This window comes from Hypanus sabinus, chromosome 2 (genome assembly GCF_030144855.1).
Source record: "Hypanus sabinus isolate sHypSab1 chromosome 2, sHypSab1.hap1, whole genome shotgun sequence".
In the NCBI taxonomy this organism is placed as follows: domain Eukaryota; kingdom Metazoa; phylum Chordata; class Chondrichthyes; order Myliobatiformes; family Dasyatidae; genus Hypanus; species Hypanus sabinus.
In genome coordinates this window covers 157,186,106-157,207,683 of record NC_082707.1, presented here as the reverse complement: position 1 = coordinate 157,207,683, position 21,578 = coordinate 157,186,106, and the positions used below count along the sequence as shown (strand labels likewise).

The window sequence follows — 21,578 nt, the reverse complement described above, 5'->3', positions numbered from 1 at the left end:
TTTGCCTTCCTTACCACTAGCACAACCTGCAAGATAACCTTATGGGAATCCTGCCATAGGACTCCCAAGTCCCTTTGCACTGCTGATGTTCTTTAGAAAATATTCTACACCTTTATTCCTCATACCAAAGTGTTCTCACTACATTCCATCTGCCACTTCTTTCCAATTCTCCTAATCTGTCCTTCTTCAAACTCCCTGCTTGGTCAACTTACCTGCACCTGCAAGAACTGCAAACTTAGCCACAAAGCCATCAATTCAGTCATCCAGATCATTAATGTATAATGTGAAAAGATGTGGTCCCAACTCCAACCTCTGTGGAACACCACTAGTCACCAGCAGCCAACTCCTTTATTCCCTCTCTTTGCTTCCCGCCAGTGTTACGTATCCCATAACTGGATCACTTACCAGCAAAGATAGAGAGATTCGTTGAAGTCTGATGGCACTATCTTCAAACATTTTTATTTATAAAGGGGGCACAAAAGTAAGGTTAATACAAACGTTCAGATAATATATGTCATCAATACTCAATCTAAAGCGCGGGTATAGTAATAATCATCATTAAGAGATAAGCTCTACTGTTGTCTAGGGGATAATATATTGTCCGTTGGAAATATAAAAGTCACTCAGAAGTCTGCAGGCTTCAGCCTTTTGGGAATCACTGGGTTTCACGTGTTGGAGAGAGAGAGAGAGAGAGATTGGTGAGAAAAGGAAAACTTGCCCGGGTCTTTATGAAGCAAATCCTTTGAATCAGGGGAGCGGGCTCCCCCTGATGTTAGTTAAAAGCGGTTTTCCGTGATTCCAGCCACAGACTCCAGGCCCGGAATCTAACGCAAGTGACTTCCTTCAAAATGGCTTCCTGCTACTGCGGGATCGCTATCATGTCTTCTTGGTGCATCTGAAGGGGTTGTCCCCCCCCCCCCCAGACCCTCCTTTATACTTCCTCCAGGGGTCGCAAGTGTCAATCAGGTTGGGATGATGCAATCTCTCTCTCAACCAGCCCACCTTGCCCGAGGGCTTTACACGTGGTCTCCATGAGACAATAGTCAATGTCGCCTTGTTTTGCATCCCGGGTGGAACACGGTATTCGGCACGTCTCTCTCTCTCTCCCATTTCCTGTGTCTACTGACCCCCCCCCCCCCCCCCCAACTAGTGCTCTTGCAATTCTCACAAAGGAGGGGGCTGCGGACATAACACCAGTCAGCCAATATTCTGTCCATGCTAGTATCATTCCTGTAATATCATGCCATGTTACCTTAACAGCCTCGTGCATGGCACCTTGTTGAAAGGTTTTGAAAATCGAAGTAAACAACACCCACTGACATCCCTTTGTCTTTCATGATTGCTATTTCTCCGGTACATCTATAGAAGTTTTTGAGTGTATTTGTTGACATACCACACCTCTTCAAACTCCTAATGAAATATAGCTAATGTCCTGCCTTCTTTATAACTGCATCGATATGTTGGGACCAGGTTAGGTCCTCAGAGATCTTGAGGAACTTGAAACTGCTCACTCTCTCCGCTTCTGATCTGTCTATGAGGATTGGTATGTGTTCCTTCATCTTACCCTTCCTGAAGTCCACAATCAACTCTTTCATCTTAATGACATTGAGTGCCAAGTTGTTGCTATGACACCACTCCACTAGTTGGCATATCTCTCTCCTGTACGCCCTCTCATCACCATCTGAGATTCTACTAACAATGGTTGTATCATCAGCAGATTTATAGACGCTATTTGAGCTATGCCTAGCCACACAGTCATGTGTGTAGAGAATAGAGAGTAGAGAAGTGGGCTAAGTATACACTCCTGAAGTGTTGATCGTCGGCAAGGAGGAGATGTTATCACCAATCCGCATAGATTGTGGTCTTCCGATTAGGAAGTTAAGGATCCAATTGCAGAGGGAGGTACAGAGGCCCAGGTTCTATAATTTCTCAATCAGGATTGTGGGAATGATGGTATTAAATGCTGAGCTATAGTCGATGTACAGCATCCTGACATAGGTGTTTGTGTTGTCCAGGTGGTCTAAAGCCGTGTGAGGAAACATTGAGATTGCATCTGCCATTGTTCTATTGTGGCGATAGGCAAATTGCATTGGGTCCAGGTTCTTGCTGAGGTGGGAGTTCAGTCTAGTTATGACCAACCTCTCAAAGCATTTTATCACTGTTGATGTGAGTGCTACTGGGCGACAGTCATTCAGGCAGCCCACTTTATTCTTCTTAGGCAATGATAGAACTGTTGCCCTTTTGAAGCAAGTGGGAACTTCCACCCGTAGCAGTGAAAGGTTGAAAATGTCCTTGAATACTCCCGCCAGTTGGTTGGCACAGGTTTTCTGAGACAGAGATCACAGGGTCATCAGGTGCAGCAGGGATCTTCAACAGCTGTAGTTGTGTTCACCCTTTCAAAGCGGCATAGAAGGCACTGAGTTCATCTGGTAGTGAATTCATGCTATTGGGTTTCACTTTGTAGGAAGTAATGTCTATCAATAGCTATTAACATGACAAGTTAAGGCACAATGAAGCTAATGCTGAGTATGGAACTAAACAAGTTTTATGAATTGTCTGGTGGGGCCAAGATATTAGATTTCTGTATAGATCACTAGATATCCTGGAATACACTTCATGCTTCAATTTCTGGAAGAAAATCTGCTTTGGACTGTACATTGTTGCCATTACATAATAAGTGAGAGAATACTGACATTTCATTTAAATCACTGAAATGACCCTGCTAGCAACAAGTAATGTGTGGCATGGGACTGAATTCTTTACTGTTTACAGTATGCTGGAGAATATTTCCAACAATATTGTGAAATCTAATGTCTCTAGACTCCAATAATAAACGTGAGGGTAATGTTTGTTAAAGAGCATGGCAGTGCAAATTATTGTACTCTGTTGGCAATAGCAGATGTGATAACCATCTGGATTTTTCCCCTTCATTTACCCTTCAGGTAAATTTACCTGTTTCATCTAATTTTATTTTCTAGATGCTGTTCTCATTAACTATTTGGCATGGTGCCAAATGAACAGGAAAGTGAACATTTGGCTTGGGGAGTGCAGTTACAAGAGGCTCCCTTTGTATGGGATGCTGGCACCAGTATTGGGACGGGAGGCAGCTTTAGGATTTGGATCAGCTCCACCCGAACCAGCCGGAACAATGATTCAGATGAAAAGGATAAATCGGATAGTACAAAGTGACTGAAATTAATAACTGGGTCCAGAGACAGTAGAAAAATGGTAGTCTTCAGATAAAAGGAGGTCTAAGAGCAGATTACAGGCTAGAAGCAGTAAATGATCCATGTGAAGGCATAAGGAAAGCAAATAAAATAGTTTAAATTAAACAGAGGAAGGAAGACATCAGGACTGAAAGACACATTCGTCCTTCTTGCCCCAAATACACATGTAGCAGATAGAGAGTGTATCAAATAAAGTCATTAGTGTTCCAAGTTTCTGGCTTCTTCCCCCCTTCCTTTCCAAACCTGATGAAGGGTCTCAGCATGAAATGTCGGCTGTTTATTCATTTCCATAGATGCTGCCTGACCTGCTGAGTTCCTCCAGCATTTTGTGTGTGTTGCTCTGGATCTCCAGCATCTGCAGAATCTCTTGTGTTTATAATTAAACAAGTCTATTTTAGAGGACAATATAGTGCCCATTAAAGAAATGCAGTAGCAATTATTTTAGATTATAAAGATTTAACAAAGGACAGAACACTGGAGGGGCTATGGCTTCCTAGGTGAAAAATATTACAACGGATTTTGCATAGTAATCATGGTGAAGTTATCAGTGTTTGCCATTTTTAACCTGTAAATCTGATGACAACTTTGCCATGTTTACACCTGCATTATTTCTTCTTGCTTTTAAAATTTAATGTTTTATGCATGTTGTGTAGTTTTTAATGTCCCAGAAATATTCCTAGTGTTTTTAATGATTTAAGACATTAATATCAATTAAGTATTAGTAGTTTGTATCAGTGGATTGTCATACTTTTATGCAGTGCGCAGGTCTAGTTTTACCCAACTTACTTGTTGCTCCTTAGAGCAAATAAAAACTCCACCCAGCGGGTTCTGCATGTTCCCCTAGGGAGGATTACAAATTACGGATCGCTTTTATTTATGTATCAGTCAGTGATGGATGCTTTTATTGTTGATCTTAAAATCTGCCTCACTGTTACAACATTTCTATGGACAAGAAGGAACTAAGCCTGAACAACCTCATGACAAACAAAAGAGCAATATTTGATGAGAGAGGAGGCTTAACAAAATTAAAGAGCAAGGATGAAAGCGAAGATTAGAGTCATCAATGGGACTGGAGATTGAAATAACAACTAAGGAAGACCAAAAAGGAAACAAGATGAGCAAGGGAATATGACACAGGATGAGAGGGATATCAAGTCTGACACATCTGGGCATCTTTTCTGCCTTGAAGCCAAAGTTTATGTTGGAGCTTCCTAGCTTCCATCACTGCTAAGCCAGCAATAGCATTTTCTGCTGCTGTTTGCTGTAGCCATTACTGTGGTGTACTGGTAGAGGAGCCCAAGCTTAATGCTCTCTATTCAAGTGAACTCCACATTCACTGGGTGAAAGGTATAATTACTATTAACTATTTATGTGCTAGTTTCATGATTTAAATTAATCTTAATTTTTGACAATACTTTAATGGTGTCACAGATATAACTGAATGTCAAAGCCTTTTGCAAACATTCATTTGACCTGATCACACTAACACCTCTGACAGCTAGTGAGCCTGTGACGTAGGTGGGACACCACCAGTTGTCAAAATGACCTTTGGTACTCTGCTGACTGAAGCCATAAAGTGCCAGGAGTTCATCTCCCTGGAGAAGATAGTGTCGGAGACCCTGCTAAACAAACAATATGGCCCAAGGATCAGGCTCCAAACAACATCAGGCCAAAAAGAAGATTTCCCTGATATTTTCTGATTTTTAATATGTGAGTACTTTAAAAACAGATGGTGGTGATGTAACAAATGAAACTGAGGAAATGGCAAACTTGTTTAATAAATAATTTGTAGCTAAATTCACAGTAAGGGAGGACATTCCAGGGAAACTAATAATGATTCATGGATTGGAATGCGCTCAAATTAATGTAAGAAAAAAAAGTAGCGTCACTAACAGCTGACTAATTCATAAAGCTTGATGGTTATTCAGATTTCTGAATGGCCCATGAACACTACCTTGTTATTGCTCTCATTTACTGACTTATTAAACTTAGATTATAAATCTGCACTGTACAGTGTTACGTACCCTGTAACTGGGTCACTTACCAGCAAAGATAGAGAGGTCTGTTGAAGTCTGATGGTACTATTTTTAACAGTATTTATTGATAAAAATACACAAAAATAATATCAATGCAAACATACAGATAACATACGTCGTCAATACTAAATCTAAAAGCGTGGGTATAATAATAATCAATAAGAAATAGCTCTATTGTTGTCTAGGGGAAAATGTATTGTCCGATGGAAATATAAAAGTCACTCAAGTTCATTCAAGCTGCAGCTTTTGGTTGGAGAGAGAGACGGTTTAGAACTTGCCCGTTTTCCATTTTATGATGTCGATCCTTCGAAATGGCGTCGGTGGTGATCTCTTCCTTAGCTAAACTGCCTTCCGTGGTAGGGCCTCAATCCCGGGGCAACGGGAAAGGACACACGTGGGCCCTCCACCGGCTGTCGCTATTAAACGCTGTCACGGGACTTCTAGCGCTTCTCCTGGTGTGTGTCAAGGGGCTGTTCCCCAGACCCTCTTTTATCCTGACTCATAGGGTCTCAGATGTCAATCAGGGTGGAATGATGCCATCCCCCAACCAGCCCACGTTGCCTGAGGGCTTCCACGAAGCACAGTACTCAATACACAATTCTGTCTCCGAGAGACAATGGCTTTTTCGTTGGCTTTGTATCGCTGAGGGCCAGGACATTCCAAACATCTCTCTCTCATTTCCTGGGTCTCCTGACCTGAATTAGTAACGATCTTGTGATTCTCAAAAAGGAGGGTGCCACTCTGCACCCCTCAGAGTTGGGTACAGGCCTAACAACAGCAGCTGCAAAACAACAAATTTCACCACATATGTTGCTGATAATAAACCTGATTCTGATTCTATTTGATAAAGGGAAGTGTGGAAATTATGGGTGCCATGGCCAAAATCTTCTAATAAGCATTCAGGAACTGTTCCTTTAAATTGGGAAATTGCAAACATAATTCCATATTTTGAGAAAGGTAAGACTAATAGTAGATGGTTACCTCTCCAACAGGAGGCCTGTGACTAGTGGGATTGGTGCTGGGTCCATTGTTGTTTGTCATCTATATCAATGAACTGCATGTTTTTGTGATTATCTGGATCAGCAAGTTTGCAGATGACACCAAGACTGAGGTGTAGTGGACGGTGAGGAAGAGTGTCGTGGCTTGCAGTGGGATCTGGACCAGCTGGAAAATGGGCTGAAAAATGGCAGGTGGCATTTAAAGCAGACAAGGGAGAGGTGTTGCACTTTGGTAGGATAAACCAGGGTAGGTCTTACACAGTGAACGGTAGGACACTGAGGAGCACGGTAGAACAAAGAGATCTGGGAATACAGCTCCATGATTTATTGGAAGTGATGGTACAGATAGATAAGGTCATTAGGAAAGCTTTTGGCACATTGGCATACAAATCAAAGTACTTCATACAGGAGATAAGAGGAGGTTATGTTGAAGATGTATATGTTGACGAGGCCTAGTTTGGAGTATTGTGTGCAGTCTTGGTCACCTACCTACAGGAAAGATGAACATAAGGTTGTAAGAGTACAGAGAAAATTTACAATGATGTTGCTGAGACTGGAAGACCTGAGTTATAAGAAAATATTGAATAGGTTAGGAGTTTATTCCTTGGAACATAGAATACTGAAGGGAGATTTGATAAATGTATACAAAATTATAAGGGGTATAGGTAGGATGCTTTTCTCACTGAGGTTGAGTGGGCTACAACTAGGGATCATGGGTTAAGGGTGAAAGGTGAAAAAGTTCATGAGGGGGAACTTCACTCAGAGGGTCATGAGAGTGTGGGATGAGCTGCCAGTGTATGTGGTGCAGGCAAGCTCAATTTGAATGCTGGAGAAGTTTGGAGAGGTACATGGATGGTAGGGGTATGGAGGGCTATGGTCCCAGCGCAGGTTGATGGGAGTAGACAGTTTAAATAATTTGGTGTGGACTAGATGGGCTGAAGGGGCTGTTTGTGTGCCATACTTTCTCCTATGACTCTAAGAAATTGGAAAAAATATTAGTTTACCATGTATTCTGCAGAATTGAACATGTTAATTGAGCACTTAGAATAATTAGAGCTGGTTAAAGGAAACAAACAAAAAAAACTACAGGTGCTTGTAACTTGGAACAGAAAATGCTGGAGCTGTACAGCCCCTCAATCAGCAGGAGTGAAACAGCTAAGTTGTGATAAATGATTGTACTCTGACCAAGGTTCACAGACCTGAATACTGTTAATAACTTTCTTTTTCTCTCCACCAGTGCTGCCTGACCTGCTAAGTACAGCACCTCCTGCTTTTTCTGATATTTTACCAGAGAGTGTCAACATGGAATTGGAAGTAATGGGTCTTAATGAATATTTTGAATGGATAGCTTAAGTAGTGCACAGGAGAATTTCTGAGAATGCAGTTTATATGAAATTCTGGAGAAATTCAAGAAACCATCCTTTTCATTGTCTGTCCAGTGGACCCGACAATATGCTTCATAATCTGTTGACCCAAATTTAAAATCAAACCTTGTGGTTCAGAACAAGCTCAAAGCAGAAATCTAATTAAATATCACACAATTTATTTGAGATTACAGACAAGTGCTTAGATCTAGCAGCTACTGAATATTATGTTATAATTCTGTCCACCTGTCTATAACAGAAGACAAATGATGTGAACCAGTAAAAATTACATAGTGTAGCTTTGACTCTACAATGTATGTTATCACTTTACAAGCTATATTTGCAGATGCGTATCTTGCAAGCCAGATCAAATGTTTGCTTGGCACATGACTCTTCATTTCCCCTTCCTGTGAAATGATAATTATTACTTTTTACTGGTTCTTTCTGTTCTCTGTGACCTTTAATTTTGACCACCATTTATCACTTAACAGAATTAAATAAATCTTAGTATGGTGAAAATTACAGAGAAGTTGGTTGCAGTGCTTTCAAGGTTATTGTTTTCCATTTTTCCCCTATAAACTCAAATCTCTAGTCAATAAAATTCTCTGGGCTTTTGTAGTGGAGCTGAGCAGTAATTTCAGTCTCATTCTGCAGCCTTATTGAACGTAGCTTAGAGAAAAAGTAACTCAATGTAAAGAAGGCAGTGAATATACACTAATACATTAATTCTGATATCTTGCAGAGCTGAGATTATTGAAGGTACATTTCAAGGAATTAGGTAAATCAATGGGAAGCTAAAAAGTGGCAAGTATTTCTTGGCTGATGGTGCAGTATGGTTTCATGCTGTTATCAGGATATAAAACCTGGTAGCTAAGTGGAAATAAATTGCAAAATTCCCAATTATATTTCTTACTGGTGGGAAGTCTAGAAAGGGTTAAAACATGCTTGAAAAGATTTCCTTTCCGTAGTTCTAATATCCTAAACATTTTACAAAAATTAAAACTCAATTTTAACTTGCATAAGTGTAACAGTAAACATATTGCATTTTTTAATCTCTGCACTCTGCTTCTCCTGGTGTAATTCCTGTTGTAGGAGTTGGTATTAATTTAACTAAATCTGAAAAGATTTTCTTTTAACATGTTGTGGTTAACAATGGCACCTAAATATACATATTTTGTCTGCAGAGTATAAATTGTTTCACATATTTATATTTTAAAAATCCATCTAATAGCAAGCTGTATTATTTAAACTTATTAGATTATATGTCAAGTTTCAGTTTATAGCTATCTTAATGCAGGCAACTGGATACAGGTAATTTTATTGTATTGCTTCCACTAATGGGAATATCTCAAACAAGGGGACATAACTACAAGGTGAAGAGCTGGTCAGTTATAACTGAGGTACCTTGGAAGTTGTTACTCCCAAAAGGTGGTGAAACCTTGCAATTCTCTCTCTGATTGGGTGGCTGAAGCTGGATCATTGGAAGTATTTAAAATGGAGGTGAATCTATGAACAGAGAGGAATGGAGAAATGGCACAGAAGTTGAAGCCAGCTTAGATCAGCCATGATCATATTAAATGGTTGGGTCAGCTCGAAGGGCCTGACGGCCTACTCCTGCTCCCATTTCTAATGTTCCTGTGTAATCCATCCTTTTCAGGGTCAACACTGGAAATCTAAAAGCAAATTTAACAGAGCTGAATTATAGGTAAATATTTTAAAATAAATTCTAACTTGTTTTTGACATTGAGCATGTCATTGCTTTGCCTGTTTTGATAGTTACATTGACAGAACCGTTACTTATTTCTCCCCATTGCTGATTGTTCCATCAAACGTTAGATTAGATTAGATTCAACTTTGTTGTCATTGTGCCGAGTACAGATACAAAGCCAAATGAAATGCAATTAGCATCTAACCAGAAATGCAAAGAATAGTGTTATTTACAAAATCACTGTGAATAGAAAGTAAGTGCTACAGCACACAGATATAAAAGTACTGGGACAGTACAATATGGGTGCAATACTGCTTAGCGCTGTGATGTGAGGTTCAGCAGGGTCTCAGCCTCAGGGAAGAAGCCCTTCCTGTGCCTGCTGGTGCGGGAGCGGAGGCTCCTGTAGTGCCTACTGGATGGGAGGAGAGTAAAAAGTCCATGGTTAGGGTGAGATGCATCCCTGATAATGCTTTTTGCCCTGCCCAGGCAGCGTTTATGGTAGTTATCAAATCCATCTCAAAGAACCAGAGACTCGCCTTATCATTTATTTTGAAAGGCAGTTCGTCTCTTGATAGAATCCTGAAATATCAGTTTAAGGGAGGACCTTGAACCCCAAACAGGTGCAAATACAACTACAGGTTGACCACCACAAATCGGAAATGATTGGGACCCGTGCAGTGCCAGATCATGTAACTTTGCCGAATCACAGGTGGTTAGGTTAGGATTAAATAAATACCTCACCCTACTGTTAAAGTGCCCTGTAAATAGTAGTTGGATAATTAAAAAAAAGAAACAACAAATTAAAAGCAGGAAACACTGCACGAGTGTTATGCCAAGTCGCAGCTTGAAACGCAGAAGTCGCTCTTCACTGTGTCACTCTCATAACCGAGCCCTAATTCTTCATGAAATAATTTCGCTTGTTCCTTCAGCATCTCTCCCGACAGTTCTACAACTTAAATCAGCTGTGTAGATTTAAACCACTTTGAGAACTTTATCTAGTCGTGAACATCTTCCATTGTTTTCCTTATAACCATATAACATTTACAGCATGGAAACAGGCCATCTAGGCCCTTCTAACCCTCACTCTCACCTAGTCCCACCGACCTGCACTCAGCCCTTAACCCTCCATTCCTTTCCTGTCCATATACCTATCCAATTTTTTTTAAATGACAATATCAAACCTGCCTCTACCACTTCTACTGGAAGCTTATTCCACACAGCCTCCACTCTCTGAGTAAAGAAGTTCCCCCTCGTGTTACCCCTAAACTTTTGCCCCTTAACTCTCAACTCAAGTCCTCCTGTTTGGATTTCCCCTACTCTCAGTGGAAAAAGCTTATCCACATCAACTCTATCTATCCTCCTCATAATTTTAAATACCTCTATCAAGTCCCTCCTCAACCTTCTATGCTCCAAAGAATAAAGGCCTAACTTGTTCAACCTTTCTCTGTAACTTAGGTTCTGAAACCCAGGTAACATTCTAGTAAATCTCCTCTGTACTCTCTCTATTTTGTTGACATCTTTCTGATAATTCAGTGACCCATATGTGCATCTGTTTTTTTGATTTGCTGTCGGCAAAGAACTGGAGCAACTTTTCTTTTTGTTTCTTTATCTCAGAAACTCTGGAAAAGCCAGTGTTATAAAGTTGCATGTGCATTTTACATTCACACCATGGACGAGTTTTTTCAGAACTTCCACCTTATCTTGTATAGATAATGTATGGTGTTTGCGCTTTGTACCAAGAGAAGCACTTCCTTTACTCAATGAAGACATGACTGGGGCGAGTTAAGTGCAGGTTACAAAAGTGAATACAGAATAACACAGAGGAACAACTTGCTTCTTTCAAAGGTCGTGCCAACAGCCATTTCTGCTCATGGCGCCACCAAAATAGTGGTGCTGGGTTGGCGCGGCGATGTGGGAAATTTGAAATGAGGCGGGCAAAAATTATGGCCGATCCAGTGGCGGAACCAGATTACTCATTGCCCGATTTGAGGTGGTCGACTGGTATAAAGTCTTGGGAGATACATTAAAAAGGATGTAATACTTCCTTTGGTTTTGGTTTTGGTTTTAGGACCTGGATTATAATACTGTCAAGTCTACTCAGCATCCTTTTTTAAAAAATAATTATGAGGAGACACACAGATCAATCTATCTCTTCGAAATTCCTTAAAACCAACAATTATTTTGTTCACTGAATGTTTCTCTAACTGCGTAGAAATTCTGATGCCGAAATTTCAAGGAAATGAGAAATTAATTAGCATTTTTCTGTAATTGTACGATGGCATGACAAGAAATCAACTATTTTTGTAAGTAAAGGTTATTTTAGATATTCCCAATGGTCATGCCTAATTGCGGGGGAGGGAGGTCAGATTTAGCAACTGAGATGCAGTAGCCTCTAATGTTTGTCACAGCCATCTGTGTCGAACAGATGGAATGCTAGGTGCACCTACAGCTTAGGTTATGAAAAGTGTGTCCACTGTATTTGCAGAAAGTCTGAGACCTGTATTTAGGGCTTTTTTTTTAGATTGTCATCTTCCTTAACACTGTCATTTTCATTGAAACTATTTGCCAGCATTTCTTTTTCCAGAACTGTACACACTTTACTTTCTCCTTAAGGCTTCTTTTTAATGTTGTGAAATATTTGTCATAACAGAGCAGTTAATATAACTGCAAATACATTTTTGGCATCTCTTGGTATTTGTCCCCAGTATGAAAAGCTCTTATTGCCTCCCGATGGACAATGTTGTTTCGTTAATACAATATTCTGATGGTAATGTTGTGAAGGAATAGATATTCTGTTGCTGTAATTTGCTTAGAGAATTGACTCCAGATGCTTTGATGGGGAAAGCAAATCACATTATTCCAGGTTATAAATATATTATGATAGGTTTATTAAAAGTTATATAGTGGTAGAGAATTATAGAACAAGATTAATTTAATTTAAAAACTCATGCACATTTCAATAATAAAAAAGTTGCAACATCTTGCAAAGTTTCCTAATGTCAAGCTGGCACCACCAGCCGAACAGTAAGCAGAGGTGTGAAGATTCATCAATCCTGATTTGATTTCCGGTCAGAGGCCTCAATCTCCATCTTCTTAGTAGAATACTTGAACTGGATGGAGTCATCATATATCTCCCGGTATCTGAATGAACTGCCTCCAAATAGTTCAGTCTCTTTCCATTCAGCAACATGCCTCTAGTCTTGCATTATCTTTATTGTGAACGTTGTATAAGGAAAATCAAAAATATTTTTCACGTAAATTCACACAGCTGTCTTTTGAACATGACAGGCTAGCCTCCCAGAGCAAATCTCCAGCCAAGCATATTGCCAAGCTGACAAACTGCCAGATTCAATAGATTGATAACAAGAAGATAATTATTTAAACAGGCTTCTGGTAGGCTTGGTCCTAATGGATTTGTAATTAAAAAGTATTAACATATTAAGGTCATCTGGAATCATTGCAGTAATTTGTAACCATTTCACCTTTGGGGCCTGCTTTCTCAATATTGTGATTTCTAATCACGCTTAACTAATATTCAATCTGCCTATCACAGTCTCAATTAACATGCAGTAAAGTCAAAACTGAAAATGGCTTCCTTATAATAGGCATAGTTATGATTAATCTTTCACAACAGCAGCTTTACTTTTGAAGGATGATGTTAGGGTATTGGAGTGTTTCCAAGGGTGTTAACAAAAGCATATTCAGGTATGAAAGGAAAGGAAATTAACAATGGCCAATAATGACCAGGGAATAGATTTTAAACGAGGAGAGGAAAATGGGGAGGTAGAGGACTATAGGAAGAGATTCTACAGATCAGAGCCTGAACGTTTGAAGGCAGTAACCTCAATAGCAGAACAAAGGAAGAAAACAACAGCCAAAGATTAAAACGTATGGGATCTACAGTGACTTCATGCTAATTTTGGATTCAGAATTTACTTGCCTATGGAAGGCAGCGGGTAGTAGTTGATATGACTTAATCTGATTGAAGGTCAATGACTAATAGTGCTCCGCAGGGATTCGGACTGAGGTCTCTGTTGTTTGTGATATACACTCAATGGACACATCATTAGGTACACCTGCTTGTTAATGCAAATATCTGATCAGCCAATCATGTGGCAGCAACTCAATGCATAAAAGCATGCAGACATTGTTGTTCAGACCAACCATCAGAATGGAGAAGAACTGTGATCTAAGTGACTTTGACCGTGCAGTGATTGTCGGTGCCAGACAAGGTGGTTTGAGTATCTCAGAAACTGATGATCTCCTGGGATTTTTGCACACAAATCACTAGAGTTTACAGAGAATGGTGTGAAAAAATAAATTTTAAAAAGTTAGTGGCAGTTCTGTGCCTTGTTTTAATGAGAGAAGTCAGAGGAGAATGGCCAGATTCGTTTAAGCTAACAGGAAGGCGGCAATAACTCAAACACTGAGCGTTTCATTAGTGGTGTGCACAAGAACATCCGTGAATGCACAACACCTTGAACCTTGAAATGGATGGGTTACAGCAGCTGAAGGCCACACACATACAGAATACACTCAGTGGCATTATTTAGTACCTCCTCTACCTAAAAAAAGTGGCCACTAATTGAAAATAAATTACCCAGATGAAAACATAGATGGCGGATTAGTAAATTCACAGACTATACAGAGATTGGTGGCATCATCGGTTGAGTAGAAGATTGCCAAAGGATGCAGCGGGATATAGAAGTCTCTGATATGAGCCTATAAAATCACTGATGGAGTTTTATCTGGCCAAATGGTTGCACTTTGGGAACTCTAATATCAAGGAACTGTATACAATTAATGACAAGATCCTTAGCAAAGGGATCTTGAAGTTTGAGTCTGTAGCTTCGTGAAAGTGGCTGCAAAAGTTGATAGGATGGCAAAGTATGCACTTGGCATGGTTGGGGCACTGAGTTCATGCAAAGACTAGTTAATAGTGGTTTTGTAAAATTTTGGTTAGGCCTCAGCTAGAGTATTGGAAATAAGAGAAAATCTGCAGATGCCAGAAATCCAGCCCACACACACATAATGCTGGAGGAACTCAGCGGGCCAGGCAGCATCTATAGAAACGAGTATGGCTGACGTTTCAAGCTGAGACCCTTCATCAGAACTGGAGAAAAAAAAGATGAGGGGTCAGAGTAAGAAGATGGGAGGAGGGAACAAAGAAACACAAGGTGAAAGGTGAAACTGGGAGGGTGGGGAGGGGTGAAGTGAACAGCTGGGAAGTTGATTTGTAAAAGAGATACAGGGCTGGAGAAGGGGAACCTCACAGGAGAGGACAGAAGGCTATGGAATAAAGCAAATGGGGAGGTGCACCAGAAAGAGGTGATGGGCAGGAAAGGAGGTGAGATGAGAGATGGAAATGGGAATGGTGAAGGAGAGGTGCACAAAGATTCACAAACTTGCCTGTCTGATAGCAGTGATAGGATTGGGCCGAGCCAGCATGGATTTACCAAGGGCAAATCATACTTGACTAATCTATTAGAGTTTTTCGAGGATGTAACCAGGAAGTTAGACGGGGGAGATCCAGTGGATGTAGTGTACCTCAATTTTCAGAAGGCATTTGATAAGGTCCCACATAGGAGATTGGTGGGTAAAATCAAAGCTCAGGGCATCGGGGGGAAGGCATTGACATGGATAGAAAACTGGTTGGCAGATAGAAAGCAAGGGGTAACGGTGAACAGGTGTTTCTCGGAATGGCAGGTGGTGACTAGTGGGGTGCCACAGGGCTCGGTATTGGGACCACAGCTGTTTACGATTTACATCAACGATTTAGATGAAGGCATTGAGAATAACATCAGCAAGTTTGCTGATGATACTAAGCTGGGTGGCAGTGTGACATGTGATGAGGATGTTAGGAGAATTCAGGGTGACTTGGACAGGCTGGGTGAGTGGGCAGATATTTGGCAGATGACGTTTAATGTGAATAAGTGAGGTTATCCACTTTGGGAGTAAGAACAGGAAGGCAGATTATTATCTGAATGGTGTAGAGTTAGGTAAGGGAGAAATACAAAGAGATCTAGGAGTCCTTGTTCATCAGTCACTGAAGGTGAATGAGCAAGTGCAGCAGGCAATGAAGAAGGCTAATGGAATGTTGGCCTTTATTACAAAGGGAATTGAGTACAAGAGCAAGGAAATCCTTTTACATTTGTACAGGGCCCTGGTGAGACCACACCTGGAGTATTATGTACAGTTTTTGTCTCCAGGGTTAAGGAAGGATAACCTGGCTGTAGAGGAAGTGCAGCGTAGATTCTCAAGGTTAATTCCTGGGATGTCCGGACTGTCTTACGCAGAGAGGTTAGAGAGACTGGGCTTGTACACTCTGGAATTAAGGAGATTGAGAGGGGATCTGATTGCAACATATAAGATTATTAAGGGATTGGACAAGATAGAGGCAGGAAATATGTTCCAGATGCTGGGAGAGTCCAGTACCAGAGGGCATGGTTTGAGAATAAGGGGTAGGTCATTTAGGACAGAGTTAAGGAAAAACTTCTTCTCCCAGAGAGTTGTGGAGGTGTGGAATGCACTGCCTCAGAAGGCAGTGGAGGCCAATTCTCTGGATGCTTTCAAGAAGGAGCTAGATAGGTATCTTATGGATAGGGGAATCAAGGGATATGGGGACAAGGCAGGAACCGGGTATTCACAGTAGATGATCAGCCATGATCTCAAAATGGCAGTGCAGGCTCAAAGGGCCGAATGGTCTATTTCTGCATCTATTGTCTATTATTTCTGCTTCCTCCTGCCCCACTGACCTTATATCTGCATACCTCAACTCAGTTTCATACCCCCTTTTTCAGACCTTCCTACCGTCATCTGTGATACTTTAAACGTTCTTGATCCTTTCAATGATTTCAAGTTCCCTAGATTTTGAATTTAAATCTGGCCGGCTCCTTGCACACTTCCCATCTGTGCTGGGTTGAACATTGAGCTAGCAAATCAGCCTTGGAAAAAACAAAGGGAACAGCAAAAATGCCGCCCCCAATGTGCCAAAAGTCATGAAGAGGATTAGCAACTACAAGGACAAGCTGGACATACTTAGGCTGTTTTCTCTGGAGCAGCGGAGACTGAGAGGAGATTTAATAGAGCTCTATAAAATTGATAGAATGGACAGCAGGTATCTTTCTCTCAGGATCAAAATGTCTAATATTAGCGAGTATGCATTTGAGGTGAGAGGGGTTAAGTTCAAAGGAGATGCGTATGACAAGGTTCTTTTACAGAGTGACGGGTGTCTAGATAGGGAAATGAATGTGTGGAGAATGGAGGGATATGAACATTCAGGTCAAATAAAGTCAAGTTTATTGTCATTTAACTATATACATGTTATAACATTATAATGTATGTAGAAATGAGATGTTTCTTTAAACCAGGGTGTAAAACAATGTAGTGCACATAGCACACAATAACTTACGAAGGTAAGGATAAAATCTACAGATGAATCACACATAAAGAATAAGCTAAAGTGCATTAATTTTAAATATTGTAAGGTATGGAACAGACTAACCAGTGACACTTCGGATACGATGTGGCAGGGAGTTCAGAAGCCTAATGGCCTGGGGGAAGCAACTGTTCCTCATTTTAACTGTTCTTGCTTTTATGCATCAGAATCTCCTGCGTGACAGTAGAAAGTCAAGGAGGTTGCTGTATGGATGGGTAGAATCCTTAATAACACCGAGGGCCTTGCATACGCAGTGCTCCTGATAAATGTCTCCGAAGAATGGTAGGGAGACCTTTATGATCCTCTCAGCCGTTCTCACAGTCCTTTGTCAGAACATCAGGTCAGATGCTCGACTGCTCCCATACCAGATGGAGATGCAACTTGTCAGGATGCTTTCAGCTCCTATAAAACAGTTAAGATTGTGGTGTGGGGGGGTGCTGGAGGCTTGTTTGCTTCAATCTTCTTCAGAACTGGAGGCACAGTTATGTCTTCTTGTTCAGAGAGGTGATGTTGTGTAGCAAGAAGGAATTTCTGTACTTGGGCATTTAATTTGCTAGTTTAATTAGTTCCGTTCAACACTGTGGGCCACAGGGCCTGTTCCTGTGCTGTCCTACCTAGGTTCAAAGAGCAAGGAGTTCTGAGGAGTTAGTAAATGTGATAGAGATAAGAAATGATAGCGGAAGGAAATGCAAATGCATAAAATTGATTCATACTCTGATTTTAAATTTGAGTTGGGAGCAAAATTAGGTCAATAAGGGACAGTGGCCAAAGGGAAAGAAATGCAGTTTGAGAAGCATAGCTTTGAATGAACTGTACTAGAGTGCTTTGCTTTACACACAAGTTTGGCCTGCTCTGCATTGAAGTGGTTCAGTCTGGTGTAATGAGTTTCAGGAGCAGTATGAATTCATGCTGGAAAGTAGAAGTAAAGGATATGACAACTGAAAACCATTTTAGGGACTGAAAGGATTTTGAGAGTAACCCTGTTTAACTAAGGACAGTGGCCAGGTGCAGCTATGGACTGACAACTGTGACTTCACTGTGGAAAACACTAGCAGTGTGCCAGATGTTGAAGCGTGTGAATGAAGACAAAATGAATGTGTCTTTTAAGAGACTCCTGGATGGATACATGGAGCTTAGCTACCATTACAAGGGAGCAGGACCTAATGGTACCTAAGTCACCCAGACCAGATGAACTGCAGCCTAGGGTTCTGACAGAGGTTGTGGTAAAGATTGTGAAGTCACTTGCAATGATCTTTCAAAAATCATAGGACTCGCCAAGGTGCCAGAGGACTTGAAAACTGCTAACATTTAAGAAAGGAAGAAGGCAGCAGAAAGGAAATTATAGACCAGTTAGCCTGACCTCAGTGGTTGGGAAGATGTTGGAGTTGAGGATGAGACTATGGAGAACTTGGTGACACAGGACAAGATATGACAAAGTCAGCATGGGTACCACGGAAACCTTGCCTGACGAACCTGTTGGAATTCTTTGAGGAGATTATAATTAGGATATAAGTTGGATGATAAGAAGGGTTATAAATAAGAGATTATAAATAGGATAGATAAAGGGGATGCTGTGGATGTTGTATATTAGAACTTTCAGAAGGCCTTTGACAAGGTACCACGCAAAAGGCTGCTTACTAAGTTATGACCCCATGGCATTACAGAGAAGTTACTAACATGGTTGGAGAATTGGCTGATGGGTAGGAGGCCGTGAGGGAGAATAAAAGAATCGTTATCTGCTTGGCTGCCAGTGACTAATGGTGCTTTGCAAGGGTCAGTGTTGGGACTGCTTCTTTTTATGCTGTATATTAATAATTTAGGTGATGGAATAGATGGCTTTGTTGCCAAATTTGCAGATAATACAAAGATTGGTGGAGGGATGGGGCAGGTAGTGTCGAGGAAACAGGTAGGCTGCAGAAGGACTTAGACAGGTTACAAGAATGGGCAAGGAAGTGGCAGATGAAATACAATGTTGGAAAATGCTTGGTCATGCACTTTGATAGTAGAAATAAATGTGAAGACTATTTTCTAAATGGGGAGAAAATCCAAAAATCTGAGTTGCAAAGTGACTTGGAAGTTCTTGCAGTTAAAGATTAACTTGCAAGTAGAGTCAGTGGTAAGGAAGGCAAATGCAATCTTAGCATTAATTTCAAGAGGTCTTGAAGCCAAGAGCAGAAATGTGATGCTGAGGCTTTATAAGGCACTGGTGAGGTCTCACCTTGAGTACTGAGAACAGCTTTGGGCTCCTCATTTGAGAAAAGATGGTGCAGAGGTGGTTCACAAGGATGATTCCCGGAATGAAAGGGTTATCATACGAGGAACATTTGATGGCTCTGGGGCGGTGCTCACTGGAATATAGAAGGATGAGGGGGGATCTCATTGAAACCTTTCAAATGTTAAAAGGCCTAGATGTGGAAAGGATGTTTCCCATGGTGGGGGAATCTAGGACAAGAGGGCACAACCATTTAAAACAGAGATGCAGAGAAATTTCTTTAGCAAAGAGGGGGGTGAATTTGTCGAATTTGTTACCATAGGCAATTGTGAAGGGCAGGTCATTGGGTGTGTTTAAGACAGACACTGATAGGTTCTTGATTTGGACTCGGGGAGGAGGCCAGGGAGTGGGGCTGAGGAGGGGAAAAAAGGATCACCCATGATTGAATGGTGGAGCAGACTCGATAGGCCAAATGGCCCAATTCTGCTCCTATGTCTTATGGTTTTATAAAGAACAATGGAGGAACTGAAGGTGCGGTGGAAGGGTACAGCTGAGTGATATTAATACACACGTGCAAGCTCACCGTTTTTTTTTTGCAAATGGCATTGCCAGGGGAAATGTACAATAAAGAGACAAGGACAGCAGATTCAAAGTATAATGTATCTTTCTGTTTGTCATGGTGGAACTATATAAATAAAAAGTGAGGTAGAAATCTTACAAATGTAGTACAAGTCAGTTAAATCATTTTCTGTAAAGAGTTTTTCATAACATTTTTGGAATTACATACTTAGCAAAGCCATTACATTTAATAAGCTGCATCATAATGAAAGAATGCTTTATACTATTTATAAACAATTTTGAAAATTTCTTTTAAGCTTTGAAAATGCTTAAAAACTATTTATTTTAAATGATTTAATAGTGACATGAAAACATTTTCATTAGATATGGAAGGACAATTAAGGAGAGCTGTATCCTAATATTTTATGAATTATAACTTACGTTTTGACATGATTTTAGTAGTTCACTCTGCTTAGTAAGAGTGTAATGGAAACATTACAGCAAAAGAGGGAAGAGTCTTGGCAGTGGTGAATGTACGTCTGCAGCTTTACAAAAAAATTACACATTATCTTCAACGGCATCAATAAAATTTGGCTGCACAGGACAGTTGCTCCAAGTAAGCTAACAGGACAAGATTTAACTATTAGTTGCCCGTTTCCTCCTCATACACTTTCTTTGCAATTGAAATATGAAGAAAGAAATTTGTACAGACCCAGGAAAGCATTTTATATTTAGGTTTGATGTATACTTAGCATTTATAAATGGACATTGAACCCATGATCACTACCTCACTACTTATTTTAACTTAACTATTAAATAGACATATATATAATGTAACAGTTTTTCTTTATATTTATCGTGTATTCCATTATACTGTTGCTGTAAAGTTAACAAACATCACCACGTAAGCCAGTGATATTAAATCTGTTTCTGATTTTGCAACGTTTTGCCATAATTGATTTAACTTCTGTTGTCTTCTCATTTATTACATTCAAGCTATAGGATGAGAAAAGGCCAGAATTTGAGAAGCAGACCTTTTTCTTTCTCTATACAATGGTGGTAGTCTCCCAGGAGACCGCAGTTAGTAGGCAACTGATTTTAAATTATTTTGTCTTTCCGGGAATGACATGGGAAAAAATCCTGCTGAAATTATCTTTGATACAAAATAATTTTCTCATATTCTGGTTCCTTGAGGTTGCTGCTATTCTCTTAATGCACTGGCTTCATTACTTAAAATAATCTCTTAATCATCATTTCAGGTTTAGTTTATTTATTTTATAGCTCTTACTCATTAATGTTCTCCCGAAGAGGAATATGTTGCATTACTTATCTTGGCTTATCTTTTTAATTTTCTTCTATTTTCTCACATGGGTGGTTAAGGAACATGAGAATATAACCCAAGAGATAGAAGCAGGAAAAGACCCCCAGTCTTTCCAGGATGAATCTTCTACCTCTGCATTATTTTCCAGCACCAACCCCATATCCCTCGATTCCCTTAATATCAAGTAATCTATTGACTCTTATCATTCTTCACGATGTGGTTGTTGTTTGCAAATCCAACATATGTTGCCCACAATTTGTTATCCAGCTGAAATTGGTTAGACTGCAGTTTCTGAGATACTCAAACCACCCTGCCTGCCACCAACAATCATTCCATGGTCAAAGTCACTTAGATCACATTTCTTTCCTATTCTGATGTTTGGTCTGAACAACAACTGAACCTCTTGATGAAGGCACTGAGTTGCTGCCATGTGATCGGCTGATTAGATACTTGCATTATCAAGCAGGTATACTGGTACAGTATAAATATTAAAGTGTCTGCTGAGTAACATTGTAACCTGATTCCTTGTCTTGCGTCACAAAAATGGGGAAACATAAATCAGCCGCCAACATAGTTGTTTATCCTCACACCTGGCTGAACTTTCTCATGTCTCAGTCTGTAACTATAAATGTAACTACAAAGCACAAACTAAACCATTGGACTTAGTTTCCCAATATTGATAAACTAATTGCAGGATATGACGCTGCACAGTGTGA

The 21,578-nt window shown here is 40.3% G+C and overlaps 1 protein-coding gene across 4 annotated transcripts in view; it reads left to right on the top strand.

Moving 5' to 3' along the window:
- The first annotated feature begins 4,797 nt into the window (after positions 1-4,797).
- LOC132385391 (E3 ubiquitin-protein ligase pellino homolog 2) overlaps positions 4,798-21,578 on the top strand; it is a 153,372-nt gene continuing 136,591 nt past the window's right edge. For 2 of the 4 annotated variants that reach the window (XM_059957445.1, XM_059957435.1), the window contains exons 1-2: positions 4,798-4,937; positions 9,283-9,330. The gene's annotated coding sequence lies outside the window, so the exon portion shown is untranslated. The remainder of the gene's footprint in view (positions 4,938-9,282; positions 9,331-21,578) is intronic. The other 2 variants (XM_059957448.1, XM_059957441.1) reach the window with 1 other exon arrangement.